This window comes from Platalea leucorodia, assembly GCF_965183815.1.
Source record: "Platalea leucorodia genome assembly, chromosome: 4".
Classification (NCBI taxonomy): Eukaryota; Metazoa; Chordata; class Aves; order Pelecaniformes; family Threskiornithidae; genus Platalea; species Platalea leucorodia.
In genome coordinates, this window is record NC_138826.1 from 55399529 (window position 1) to 55413097 (window position 13569).

The window sequence follows — 13569 nt, forward strand, 5'->3', positions numbered from 1 at the left end:
ACTGGGTACATGAGCAAAGCAAAGATGCTGGGTGCCCTAGCTGGAAATCCTGAAGAGCATCTAAACCCTCCTGGGGGTATTTTTCTTTGTAAGTTGCTGTGAGTTTGATGAGGCACGTGACAAAGCTTTGTGGAGAGGGAAAAAAAAAATCCTGATCTTCTTAATTGCTCATTCCCAGGAAACAAAAGACTTCAAGGGGGAATGGACCAGAAAAATAAGGGGGGGGGGGGGGGAGGTGGGGGGGGGGGAGAAGAGAGGATGAAGGGTGAACACGTGATTCACAAAGCTTTCCCATGCAGACCCTGGTCCTTCCCCATATGCCCAGTACGCCCTGCTCCCCAAAAGCCTCAGGGCAAAGTCCCCATCAGCATGATGTAAAACCAAAATGAAAAGACCCATTAAAGGAGAGGACAGAATTGCATGGGAGAGTCAGTCAAATCCTTTGCCACAATGAAAGGAAAATTTTGCAAACTTCATTCCCACCCTGTGTTTTTCCTGTCACAAGGTCATGGCTACTGAAACAGCATTTATGTGTAACTTTGTGTAAAGGTGAAGAACAAGACTAGTTCCCAGTGTAGTTGCTTGAGCTGAGAAAGGCTATAAATCCTGTGTCTTCTGCTAACCTGCGAGCTTTAATTATGCAGACAGAGAAGGCATTAAAACTATAAATTCTTCTTTTTCCCTTCTTGCTCTCTCCCACCTTCTGCAGTAGGGTATGTTCCCATGGCAGCTAAAACCTCACTGGCTCTCAAAATGGTGTCGTGCCAAACGCAGTGCCTTGGAGCAGGCTTCTACTTTCCTAGGTTTAATACAAATTATTATCCGTTCCTTCATTATATCTCCATTTTGGGTTCCTAATACGGTTGGAATTTTATTACACTGCACGTAATTCACATTTTGTACTTTAATGTGTCTTATATCCTTACTTGGCAGGTTTCAAAACTTGGAAATCTCTTCTTCCCTTTTCTAAGAGATATCAGGGTGCCTAATAGTCCACAGGAATTAGTGATTAGGAGAATTAGTTATTATGAGTTCTTTCAGCGTCTTTTAGCGAACAGCTGCCAGCCTGTTTCCTTCAATTACTGAGTTTACACAATACAGGATCTGTACTAGTTTTGCCTGACCTTTAGTCTTCATTGCTGACCTTGTCTCCTTCAATGATTTCTGACACAGACTGCAGTTATGCTGCCACTGGTAGCCTTCACTACACCGTCCCTTAAAACAGGTGAGGCTCGTGCTCAGAGTCATAAATTCTTTATATAAATCCCTTTCACATAATCCTCCAAGACCCCATTATGCTACAAATCGTATCAATGAACACCAGGGCATGGTCCTCTACCCTTACACAAAAACACTTAAAGAATGGTTTTATGCAGTTTAAAATGAAGAAATGCTTTGAAGAATGAGGCCCACAAGATTTAGTGCAATCTTCTCATCTTTCCTGAGATGATTTTCCAGATTTTTGGTTCATTGTAAAACCTCAGCATCAGCTTTCCATCACAGTTGGGCTTTTACTGGAATTTCTTTATAGAGTCTTCTCTGACTTCTTTATAGGTGTAGATAATATCTTAACTGGAACTTTATCAAAACCACCCTGGGGGAGGTATTTTCCATTACGGAAAGTTTTCTTACACCTTCCAGAAGAGCATCACCATTCCTTTATGAGCTAATTATAGCAATTCCTCAGAAATGGTTGTATTTATGTCCTCTACAATACTTTTCCAGATGCTTAGAGTAAATGAATACAAGATCCTCACTAAAACTCAATGAGTTCATCTGGCAGAGAAGAGTGTCTCATCCAAGTAGGGATTTATTAGATTCCCAGGTCCCCCCGGCCATGGATATTGCATGGAAAGGCAATGGCAGTACATCACCTAGCACAATTTACTAACAAGAACCGAGACAAGGGAAACAAATCACTACCAATTCCAGGACATGATACCTCCTGCATGTCACTTTTCAGTGCCTCCCACAGCAGAGTACTTACCAAGCACAACGACGCAAAACTCATTGGAAGCTTGCTAGACAATCAATCAGATAAGAAAGGTTTTGCTTTCCCATAGTCCTAAAAGAAATTGCTTACTTATATATACTTATTCTATAATTGAAACAAAGCCTTTAAAGCAGCTACAGGACAAAGAACCAGACTAAAGCTTGTTCCCTGAGGTCTGCTTCTATTTTCTTCGCATTCCTACTTTGTATTACTTACAGGAAATTAGAAGCCAGACCACCTTCATTTCTAAAGCACAGGGTTAAATTAATTACATATTTACAAAGCCTAGTCTAGCCATCGTGAATAGCTGTGACAAGAGTAATCTTGATTCATAGACCTATCAATACGCTAACAACACAGCAGGTTTGTGGGTCAGTCTTTAAACCATCCAACAACAACAAATCTCTGAGGCATAGCTCCAGGGAACTGGCTGCTTCTTCAAGCACATTTCATGAGCAAATGCTATACCTTGTGAAGTCTCAAAAAAACACCTCAGTGTTCAGAAGCATGAAACTTTTTCCTTTGTAAAAGACATTTTTTTAAAACATATTCCAACAGACTTATTTAAATCATAAGGACTTCTTTGTAAAGATAAACTTTACACTGAAATCTGAGTACACACACAACGGCTGCAAAGAAACTTTTGTTTTTATCTGCTAGAAGGAAGATATTGACTTTTTAATAAAAGAAAACAAAAAATGTTTAAATCGGATTTTGATATACCATATCATCTTAAATTTGAATTTACATAATTCCTATGGTCTGACAGAGAACACATTCCCAAGCCTTAATACTGCATTGCAAAGCAAAGCTATGTAGAAACTCTCAGTAGAATGAGTCCTCAGCTACTCAGATTGACACTTGGCCAAATGCTCCTTTATAATTTTATTTATGCTAGCATGTAAATACTCCAGTCCTGAGCTGTTCTGCTGTGCCTGGAACGACTCAGAGAGGAGAGCCGGTCATGGCAGCAACCGCTTGTGACCCAGAGTTCTCCTGCAGCAATGGTCTGCTAAACCCCTGGAGGGCTCAGCGCGGGAGCTAAGATGCAGCAGACAAGACCGAGAGAGCTGGCTAAACAGCACGTAATATTTGCATTTGAAGGAGAGGCATTGAAAATGTTCATGTTTGCTGAAGGTCATGCAGGAATTCTGTGCAGAGCTCAGGAAAAACTCCAGCAGATCCAGATCGCTTAAATCCTTGTCCAGAGAGCAGGAAGCTCAAGGCATCACGCCACTGTTGAGTCTGGAAATGCATCTGCCAGAGTAAAGGCAACCTAGAAAGCATGACGGCTTGCAAGCAGCTCTTTCTTTCTAAGAAACATCTCTGAGTATTTACATTTTAGTACAATTTAACTTTTGTAATTTATAAAAAACCTGTATTTCTGCTTGCTGTGATTCCTAGGTAAAGATGTAGTTTGGAGCAAATAACAAGCATATACAGTAAAGCTGTTTACAGTTAACTAATAAAGCAATCCAGTTTCACCGCCTATATAATTTTAATTGCTTTAGCTGTACTCCTCTATTGCTATGGGTACATTATTTCTTGACATTAATCTTCCTCTTCTTTTTGTTGCCAGTCCTAAGAACATGCTTGCTAAGAACATAAAGGAGCAGGAAACGCACTGTCAGAAGAAACCTCGCATATCCATTCCACATCAAAGAACCAGAGATAAAAAATACACTTCAGCTGTTGGAAGCACTCGGGGATTACAGTGCAAATTTCAGCCTTGAAGACAGTACTTCTTTGCCCAACTAAGGACTTCCAGGTCTAGCCTCAAAGAACAATTTTCTTACCAAAGAACAGCAAAAGCAATAGAAGACTCGTTAATTTTTGGGCCCGGCTAACTTGTTATTAGGATATCCACAGGTCCTTCTGAGAAGTCTCATTATCCCGAGGTGCTCATCAAATTATTCATGACATTCAGATTTTTCAGCCCCTTTCATGAGACTTCAGGAAGAAGGATTTTCAAAAATAGCAGTTGCAGTAAATTTAGCATTTGATCATAGAACAGTACCACATTTTCTATGCATGATATTCCCCATGCTGGGTGCCTGAGGTAATGTATAGGAGTGTGCATAATGGCTGTAGATCACCTTGAAAGCACCTGCAGAAGGTAACCGATCAGGTAAAAGAGCTAGGAGGTTTTCCTTCCCGAATGACGAGAAAAAAAAACAAACCCAAAATTATGGACCCAGACAGATTTTGACTAGAATTTTCAAGAGAAGAGAAGTAACATGTATACTTATATAGCACCATGCTTTGCAAAGATCCCAATGGGGCCTGTGAAACCCATCTCTGAGGGGGTATAAAAAGAAGTCTGAACGAGAGAGCCAGTGACATGTCTCTTCAGGGCAGGAAGCATTTGTACCCACTGGAGATTTGGGGAGATTTTTAATTTAGAAGAACGTAATAAAAGAAACTGGAATTTGTCCAGCCACTAGCGATTAATACTATTAATCTTAATAAAATCCCATAGCACTTTCTGTAATGCAGCTAAGTTCTTTGAACTAGGTTTAAACCCAAAGATTTTGGCCAGAAATATGGAAAGGGAATGTGTAAAGAATTTAACAGTAGAGTTTATTACACAGAAGGTGGTGAATGTGTAGAATATGATGCCTTTGGCAAGCACAGTAATAAGTAATTGACATGTGCAAAGGATTGTGAGGGGAAGTAATTTACCAGCAACAACAACAAAAGCCACTGTAAAGGGAGCCATCATGCAGATCAAACAGGAACCTTCTGCTTTGTATTTCCTGGCTGCAGACAAGCAGATGTTGCAGCAGACTTTTATCTGTATCAGACTTCCAAACCATTACGACCCCGTCTATCCCAGGTTATTTAGGGATTATAACTAGCAGTCTGGATTGGGTGTGACACAAGTCATCAAAACCTTAGGCAAAACTTTAAACTTGCACGTTTTCTCCCACGGCTCACAAATTAAGGCAATGTTAGTATCACCTTTTGGCTGTGAAGCCAACAAAGTAGTTGACTTTGACAGTTTCCTTCTCAGCATGCCAGGTTTTTGGGATCCCAGTGTGGAGTGGTTAAAAATCTCCCCCAGACTGTGTGAGATGGGTGTCCCGAGCTACAGACCCCATCACTCAGGGCAGCACCTGGAAGTTACGCACCTGACTGTCAAAGTTGTTTGCTGTTCTAACCCTATGTGAATCACCGATGACAAGCAGGGAGTCCATGGTAGCGTGAGGGATAACGTTGATTTCCACAGGATTTTGGTGAGACAATTGAAGAAATGTTAAATTAAGTATTGCTAAAGAGAGTGCCAAGAGTTCTCTGAGATTTCTATTTTCAGTGAAACATTTTAAGTGGTTGTAGGCAAGTGGATTTGCCTGGGCAATTGAGAGTAATTTGAACACCTGGAAAACGCAACATTTAATTGAGCTGCTACTGTGTGCGTCACGGCCTGCTTTATGTTTTACCAGAACCCCAGGAGAGGCATGCTCATGTGTGGTCTCACTAGCAGATTGACTGCTTCTGCTCCGTGTTTTATTGCTCATCTCTTCCCATGGGAACCTCTTGCTGTTTAAAGAGCTCCAGAGAGAGTTTGGTGATTTTCAAAGACAAGTGCCTTCTTTACCTTGGTAGCCCCTACTCTTTGTGATGAGGAGTACTGAAGGAAAAGAGGTTTTCTTTGTTACTCCAGTTGTATGCTTTTCTGTGGGCAGCTGTGAATCTCTGGATCATATAGTTCCATGCTAGGGACCTATTAAGTGTTTCGGACAGACCAGCTGCAGGCTTATGAGCAGTTCCCTTAGAACAGATATAACTATATTTTACTTTCGTACTGGCAATGACCCCAACTAATACCTTCCTGATCACTGCCTGCTGCAAATTTTCTTACATTTTTGCCATTCAGAATTCAAGCCAGAGGACAAATAAACTGGTGGGACTTCAAAACTGACAGCTAGATATGTGGCTGATGCTTTTCGCATTTTGAAATCTGTTAATTTTTAAGCTATAGGAAAAGAGGCTTTAAATACACAGTTGATCTAGATAATTTGTACGCAGCCATTTCAAATGAGTTGGCTGAAGAGCTCTCCAGATCTTTGATGAAAGTAGGTAATAAAACTTAAAAAATGGGAAAATTTTAGACAGCTGTAAGATACTTTTTTTTAAGATTATAAACAGTGAGCCAAGAAAGTAGCTAGATGTCAATCCTAGCCCACATAATGGACTAGCAAAATCTTTCACTGAAGAATGACAGTATACTTACCAATATAATTGCTAGAAAATTGATTTCACTTACTGATGTCCCACTTTAACAGATTACTTCTGTGATTAATAAGGAAAACACTGTTAAGGTGACACATTTCATTTTCTCTGGAAGCATTAGTCACGCTGCATTACTACGGCTGAATAGTGCCATTAATATAGACCACATTCAATCATTATGGTCCATATTAGTTGGATTGAAAAGTACACAGATGACGGATGTTAAAATATTGGTCATCATTAAAGAAGGATGCTTAAAATGAGGCCTTCCATAGATTGGTTGAGTCACACAGCATTTAACATGGGATTTATTAGTGATCTGAAATAAAGTGCAGAATTCTGTTAGTAAAAGTTGCAGATAATAGGATACCAATAAATGTGAGCATGGGTCACTAACACATACCAAGCAGGGCTGGCAGAGAAAACAGTAATTCAATATATACCAGCTTTTCTGGATTTGAATCAGAGTTTGAAGAAGCTACAGGCCACTTGCAGTCTGGCGCTTAAACTGAAAGCTGGGCGCTGAAAGCAAATTTGTTCAATAAAGGAAAAAGAAACACAGCAAACAGGATACCACAGAATTATATTTATGTTGTACATTTGTCTTCACATTGCAACATCCACATTGTTCATTTTGTGACAAGGATTTCTAATAATTTTGAATACATATTTACTGTATAATACATTTTACCGAGAGGCACTTCCAGTAATTCTGGCAAAAAGGAGCTTCATATAGTGTCTAACTTACAAAACAGTAAAAATAAATAATGTTTATCTAAAAGATTTTTTTTCCTGTACAGAATCTATTTTGTACAAAACATTTATCAGCCATTAACTAAATCACTTAACAAATACTTGTGAAGAGAATATATTAAGTATTGCTACATGTATCGAGTGCAAGATACTAGTGAAAGGAAAAGAATTATTCTGTTTATGAAAATCACCTAAAAATACAAGGCCTTGTTCCTGAAGTGTTTAAAAAGGAGAAGCTTGGTTACAACAATATTGACAATATATAAATATAAATTAATGTATGTAGTACTTAGTGAAAACACTGTGTTAAAAACTGGCGTGTACAAATCCTGAACAAGATGGCACTTTTCTGCATTGCCACTTTGGCTGGCAGTTATTTTTTAAAATATTGCTCCAAAAGAATTATAAAGGTACACAAAACCCTTTTCAAATAGAGCTATATAAAATTGTATTTCCCCCCCTTTCTCTCACCTTTTGAAGTGAAAAAAATCAAGGAGGGATTAATTTTGAAGTAGATGGCTGAATTGTGGAAACTTGATACTAGAGCTGAGCCTGAATCATAAATCGTCATAAAATAACTGTGTCTGAGGCGCAGTGCCCTGAGGTCACAAGCCAGGAGTCAAACCTCATAGCATAGGATGTAAGGTGACCAAATTCCTCAGTGTTTTCTGAAGTAAAAAAAAACTTTGGTTGGTCTTTTGTGAATTTGAAAATACAAAATTTGTATGATTTGGCCCCAAAATCTGGTGGGGGATCGAGTGCTTCGCTTATATCAACATACCCGAAATTTTCACTCAGAAAAGGTTTTGACCTTGCTAGATTAATTTCTTGATTACTTTCACCAAAATGGGATTTTTTTTTTTTTAATCATATCTTGTATGTGATGTACATGCTTGCATATTGTTACCCAGATGGCCAAACTGTATTGGAAAACAATTATTTCTGAAAGGTACTACTTCCACAGCTGGAGGCAAAGATTACAAAATGTGTTTCTGTTGGAAAATGTCCTAGATGTTCCTCTATCAAAAGCACTAAAAAGAAAAAAAACTGCCACCCATCAGTGAAAATGTTAATCTGTTAAACAAACATAACCCACAGTAGGAATCACGTCTTTTTAAAAAGTGAACTTAAATTACTTTCCATCATGCAAACATCTTATATCGTTACTCAACAAAAGAAGATTTAACTTTAGAAAAGTAATGACCAAATGTATGCTGACATGATTGAAATATTAAAAATATCATCAACACCACATAGCAGTTATTAACACTGTCTTTGATCTTTTAGGATACCACCTGTAGTATTGTAGTAAGGTTTACAAACACCTAAAAATGAAAATTTTGCATTCAAATACAGATTTTTATCGTGTGTCAGAATCAGGCAGGAATTTTGAAAAGAAAAGATAGCTTTAACAGACAACAGGCTTTCTACCTAAAGTAGTATGTACACACATGGCAAACCCCTAACCATTTTCTCTCTGATCAGATTACAGAGCTTTTTTTTTTCTCCTTTTTATGAAAGCAGGAGGCAAAACGGCTAGGGTCAGGGGAGAAAAAAAAAACCTACAACAAAACCCCCCAAATTCTATCATCTCCTTTAAATAAATATTTAAAAGCAAAGAGCAATTGCTAATTCACATTAATTGTTTGTAAGTGTTCGCTGTGGTAAAGGAAGACGGCGTTGAAAACCAGAGCCCACTGCCTCGGGGCTATCACTGTGAGCAAACCACGGCGAGGTGGGTATAGAGTTGGATTACATTACCCTCAGGTATTTCTCCAGCTGCTTTGACAACAGCCCTCTGAAATCTGGCATTTGTTCTTTACCTCCCACCAGTTCCTCCCCCCGTGCCGTGCCGCCCGGGACCCCATGCCATTTGCAGGCCAACGGTGCAAGCGTAACTCCCTCTGCGAGCCCAAGGAAAAGCAAGCTAACGCATGCCTGCCTTGCTCGGGCCATAGCACATGCTGTTTTGCTTATTTGATCTGATTTCTATGGTTTTTGAATCAGGACAAGAGAATTTAATCATAAAAGGATACATGGTCTGCAGCTGTGGCAAAATCCTTTATTCCTGCTCTTATGCTTCCACACAAACAGAAAACAGAAATATTTGGGTTTCCTAATCTAATTCACTGTTGGGATACACTCCTTTCCACGCCTGCAGATTTCAGTGGTGCTCCTTGGTGCACACAGATCCCATATGCCATCAATACCAGAACAAGTGTCATCTGTTGTCCCACTTCCACACTTCAGACCTACTGCAAGCACGGCCTTGGAAGTAAGAAACCACTGGCACTGACTAGCCACCTGAAAATCTCAACTGAAATAAATATTATCATTTTTTTCCTTCTCTAGCACCGAGTAAAGTTTTCTTTAATGAGGGAGAATTAAACTACTTCAGTCAAAAATCCTTCTTGGTTTATTCCATCCTTCAGCTCGACAGACCATGGCCAAGGCCAGTTGGTTATACCTGAACTCGGCACCTTTCGGAAGGAATAGCTTTACATGTGCAAGCACTTGGGGAAATTTTTGCACACATCTCAAGTGACATTGGCAAGCTTTCAAACTCCACAATGCTTATTGTTGTTTCAGTTTTATCAAAGTAGTATTGTCAGCTAGCTCAAGCTTTTGCCCCCTTTTGTCATTGTGAAAATGGACTCTCCAGAAATGCACCCGCACTCTTCCACCTGCAGGCTCCTGAGGAACTTGTATCGTTCCAAGAATTCAGGCAGGTGCTCACGCGGGCGATGTCTGCATCCTACCGAGGAGGCGTGATGTATTTTTCACCAAGAGAACACCTGCCTGCCAGGAAAATCCCACTACTGGCCTCTGAATAAATCATAATTAGGATGTAAATGGAGGATAACTCTCGCACTGCTGCCTCCAACACTGGGATTCAATAACTACCACAGCAGGGGCTAAAACCCTGCTTTGATTTACCTCCAGGGGAATGTTGTTTTGCCAAATGAAAGTGATGAAATTCAAAGAAAGATTTATCATACCAAGTTGCTCTCAAAAGTATTGGTGCTATTTTGCTCTAATTCAAAGTTTGTCTCCAATAATCAGTATTTTTTGCTAGTTCTTCCAATGCTTAAGACCTAATTTCAATTATTCCACCATCTGTTCAAAAACACTTAACATGCATTTTCTTCAGAAGGCCTGGACACTCTTATTTGTTGATTCACCTAAGAATACGAAGAAAAAAAAAAAAAGATTCCCACACCCTAGTTAATGGGACAATTATCTTGTCTTTAATGCTGCCATCATTTTGAGCAATGCGGCAACATCATACAGTAATTAAAACCCCAGAAACTCCATGGTTACTTCATTCTAGTGGGATTACATTTGATTTTGAAAGAAAAGGAAAATTAAGTGTGTTGCATAAAGTCTGTTTCATACTGGACTACAATTTCCTTTTCTCTTTCCTACGAATGGCCAGTTTGACTTTCTCCCCATCAACTTGAGGACTAATTACACCAGTGCTGTGCTGCCAGTTCAGGAATACCCAAGTTCTCAGGCCAATGTCCAGGCCTGAGACTGGAAAGAGCAAGCAACCCTCCGCGCCTGCCTCCCAGCTGTGGTGCCTGCAGCAGACCTGGGAGAGGCACGTTCTCCACTCAGGGCACGTGCCTCGATCTAATCTTCCGCCCATGAGGCTGTGGGATGCTCAAGAAATTCTCATACTCATCCTTAAATTGAAACCTTTCTTCCTTAAACACATAATGCTGCAACATCTCAACCGTAACAGTACTTGCAAAAGTAATAGCAAATATTATACTTTTTTTATGAATTACAGGTTTTCCAACACTTAAAAGCCTCTTTCAGAGAAAGAAAAGCCATAGACTGTCATTGCTGCCCTCCCAACCTATTGAACACTATGTCTATCAGATGGCTTAGCTCTAGAATGAGCCACAGCACATCTGCATTGCCTCTCCCACCCTTGAATCAGGTGGTGCAGAAATTTAGGAGAACTTTCTAAAGAAAACAAATGAACTTTATGTCCAGCATGGAAAGCATAAAAAGGGAGTTGGGTACAGAATTTGCTTAGATACCAAATGGTACTTTTAGAAGCATCTATCTGAACCTTTACAGACTTAACTCCGTTCCAAATTCAGACCACCAGTATCTTAAGAACTTCTAACAGTAGTACACTAAGGGTAAAAGTCCCAGATGCATCCACTCAAAAGGTCCTGAGCAATCGCAGTCGTGGATTTTAACTTGATGATGATGCAGAGAGACGTTTACACATGATGTCAGGGCACAAACTGATGAACAACTATCCTTGTATTGTTAACAAATGCATTCTCAAATTACATCTGCCCTGGGAACCATTTACTGCCAGAATGTGACCGTCATTTGCTGTGACAGCCAGCACCCTGCACAAGGTCACAGGGGAGGCCATTGGTGACACACAGCCATTTCCCCAGCTTTCTGTAAAGGATTTCACTTACAGAGCAAGGGAGTTCAAAATGCTGCCAAGACCACAGCAGAATCCCTTTTTCCTAGTAGATTCCTGCGACTCACTTCTCATACATGGCTTGCAGCATTGCATCAGACACCATCTTTCTGCTGGAGAAGGCAGCTGATTTTCAGAGATGAATGCCAACATGCTCTGTACATCAGCTCAAAACAAATAAAGAAATGCCAGGTTCCCTCAAGAATTAGAGCATAAATAGTAAACTATGGCCCTTTGAATGTGGTGGAAATTATTACTTCTAGACACAGGTATTTTGGGGTTCTTGGAAACCAAAGTCTCAGACTCCTAAAAGAAAAGGTAATAAAATAAATAGTTTGGGGCTTTCACACTCTCTACTTCCATGTGTTCCTTCTGCAACACAAGCATAACGAGAGAAGTTATATTCCATGGTAAACAGCATGTGACTATCAAGCAAACTGGGAATATGGGGACAGAAGGGTTGTATGCGATTGCTACGTGATGGGCAGAGTGCTCTTCTCACTACACTGAGAGCTGTAAGCACTGCAAAAAGCCTCCTCTTTAAGGCAACAGCAAACTTCTCCTAGACTAGAAGGGAACAGGATCAGCCGCCAAGTGACATTACAGTGGAGAAAACAAAATTCCAGTCTGAAAAAATAGTTCAATCCTTATCTCCCTCTTTTTAAAGATCTGAAAACTAAAATGTGCCTTTTTTTTACTGCAAAACAGTTTAAATGGAGCTTGATTTTTCTAGTATTTAACAAACCTCTTTGCATATTGTACACACCAGAAATCCATATCAACATTGTAAACATCCCACTTTGATGAGCACTGAGCACTTTGCTGACAGAATATAATTCTTTTTCTTTTCTTTATTTTTTTCCAAAAATATCGCACAGGCTGTGGTTTATTTGGGTTTTGCAACACCAAAGGACTGCACAAAGTGGAAAACCATCAAGGTCTAGCTTCCAAAAGGTTGCTGCAACTGCAGGTCAAAAAGTTTTGCCTCCTTTGGACTAGAAACTATTTAAAAAAAACCCTAAAAAGTTACCTGCTTCCTTTTCTACTAAAAAATCCCAAAGCAAAAAAAAATGGTACTCACATGTTTGATATAAAATCTCTCTAGTATTTTATTTTGTGTTATATTTAAACCAACCTGGGAAATTTCCTGATCATTGCCTGCCAGAAATGCACTGCAAAGACTGAAAATCAGATTCATGAGGACTGGACACCTGCAGAAACTGGATTCTATTAGTAACTATTTGGAGTGCAAAAAACCATCACTTCTTACCAAGTTAACCACTCCCAGCTACTTTAGCTTCCTCACTGGTATTCCTTCCAGTTTGGATAAAATCCGTGATCATTCTGATTTTAAGCCTGTCCACAATTCCTTCACTGTAAAAGACCTGAGTTAATCAAACTGTACCCACGAACAGGCTTGTATTGCAGTAACAATTTGTGACAGCTGCATTGGCCATACAGAAAGAAATCTTAACAAATTAGAAGCTGACACTGATTTTACCTTATGGCAACGAAAAATGATGACTAGGAAAAATATAATAATTCCATTTCAGCACATTTTTAGGATAATTTTTCTTAGTTCAACCCTGCATATACCTGCTTAGAGGAGTATTTGAAGTCCACTTGCAGATTTCGCCTCATTCTTGAATGCCTCTTTGTCATTTTACCAACTGGGCACCCACTAACACTTTCTGCAATAACTTCTTTTTTTCTTCTTCTAGCAAAGGCAATATAAAAATCAATATAAAAAATCCAGTCCCAGTGATCATGCACTGAAAATGGAAAAAAAGTGCTTGGAGATGTGACATTTTAAAGCATCTCTAAGTTTAATTTTTAAAGGACAGAATGAGGCATATTAAATTCTTCTCATACTATAAGGTATGCATATCACTTATACAAGAAAAACCCAAATAAAATGATTAATCAAAGTGACTGAAGAGGTGTGAAAACAGTGTAAGCTGGAATTGGTGAAGACTTGCTGAGATCTTGAAGACATGTTTTTTCTTTTGAATGAATTCTGCTATATCTTTTCCCTTTAAAATAAAAGTGCAATTTGGATCGTTGCTTTTATGATTTCATTGAAAAACACTGAATATTTCTGCTGATAAGAGCATTCAGAGCCATACTCTAGAGTCAC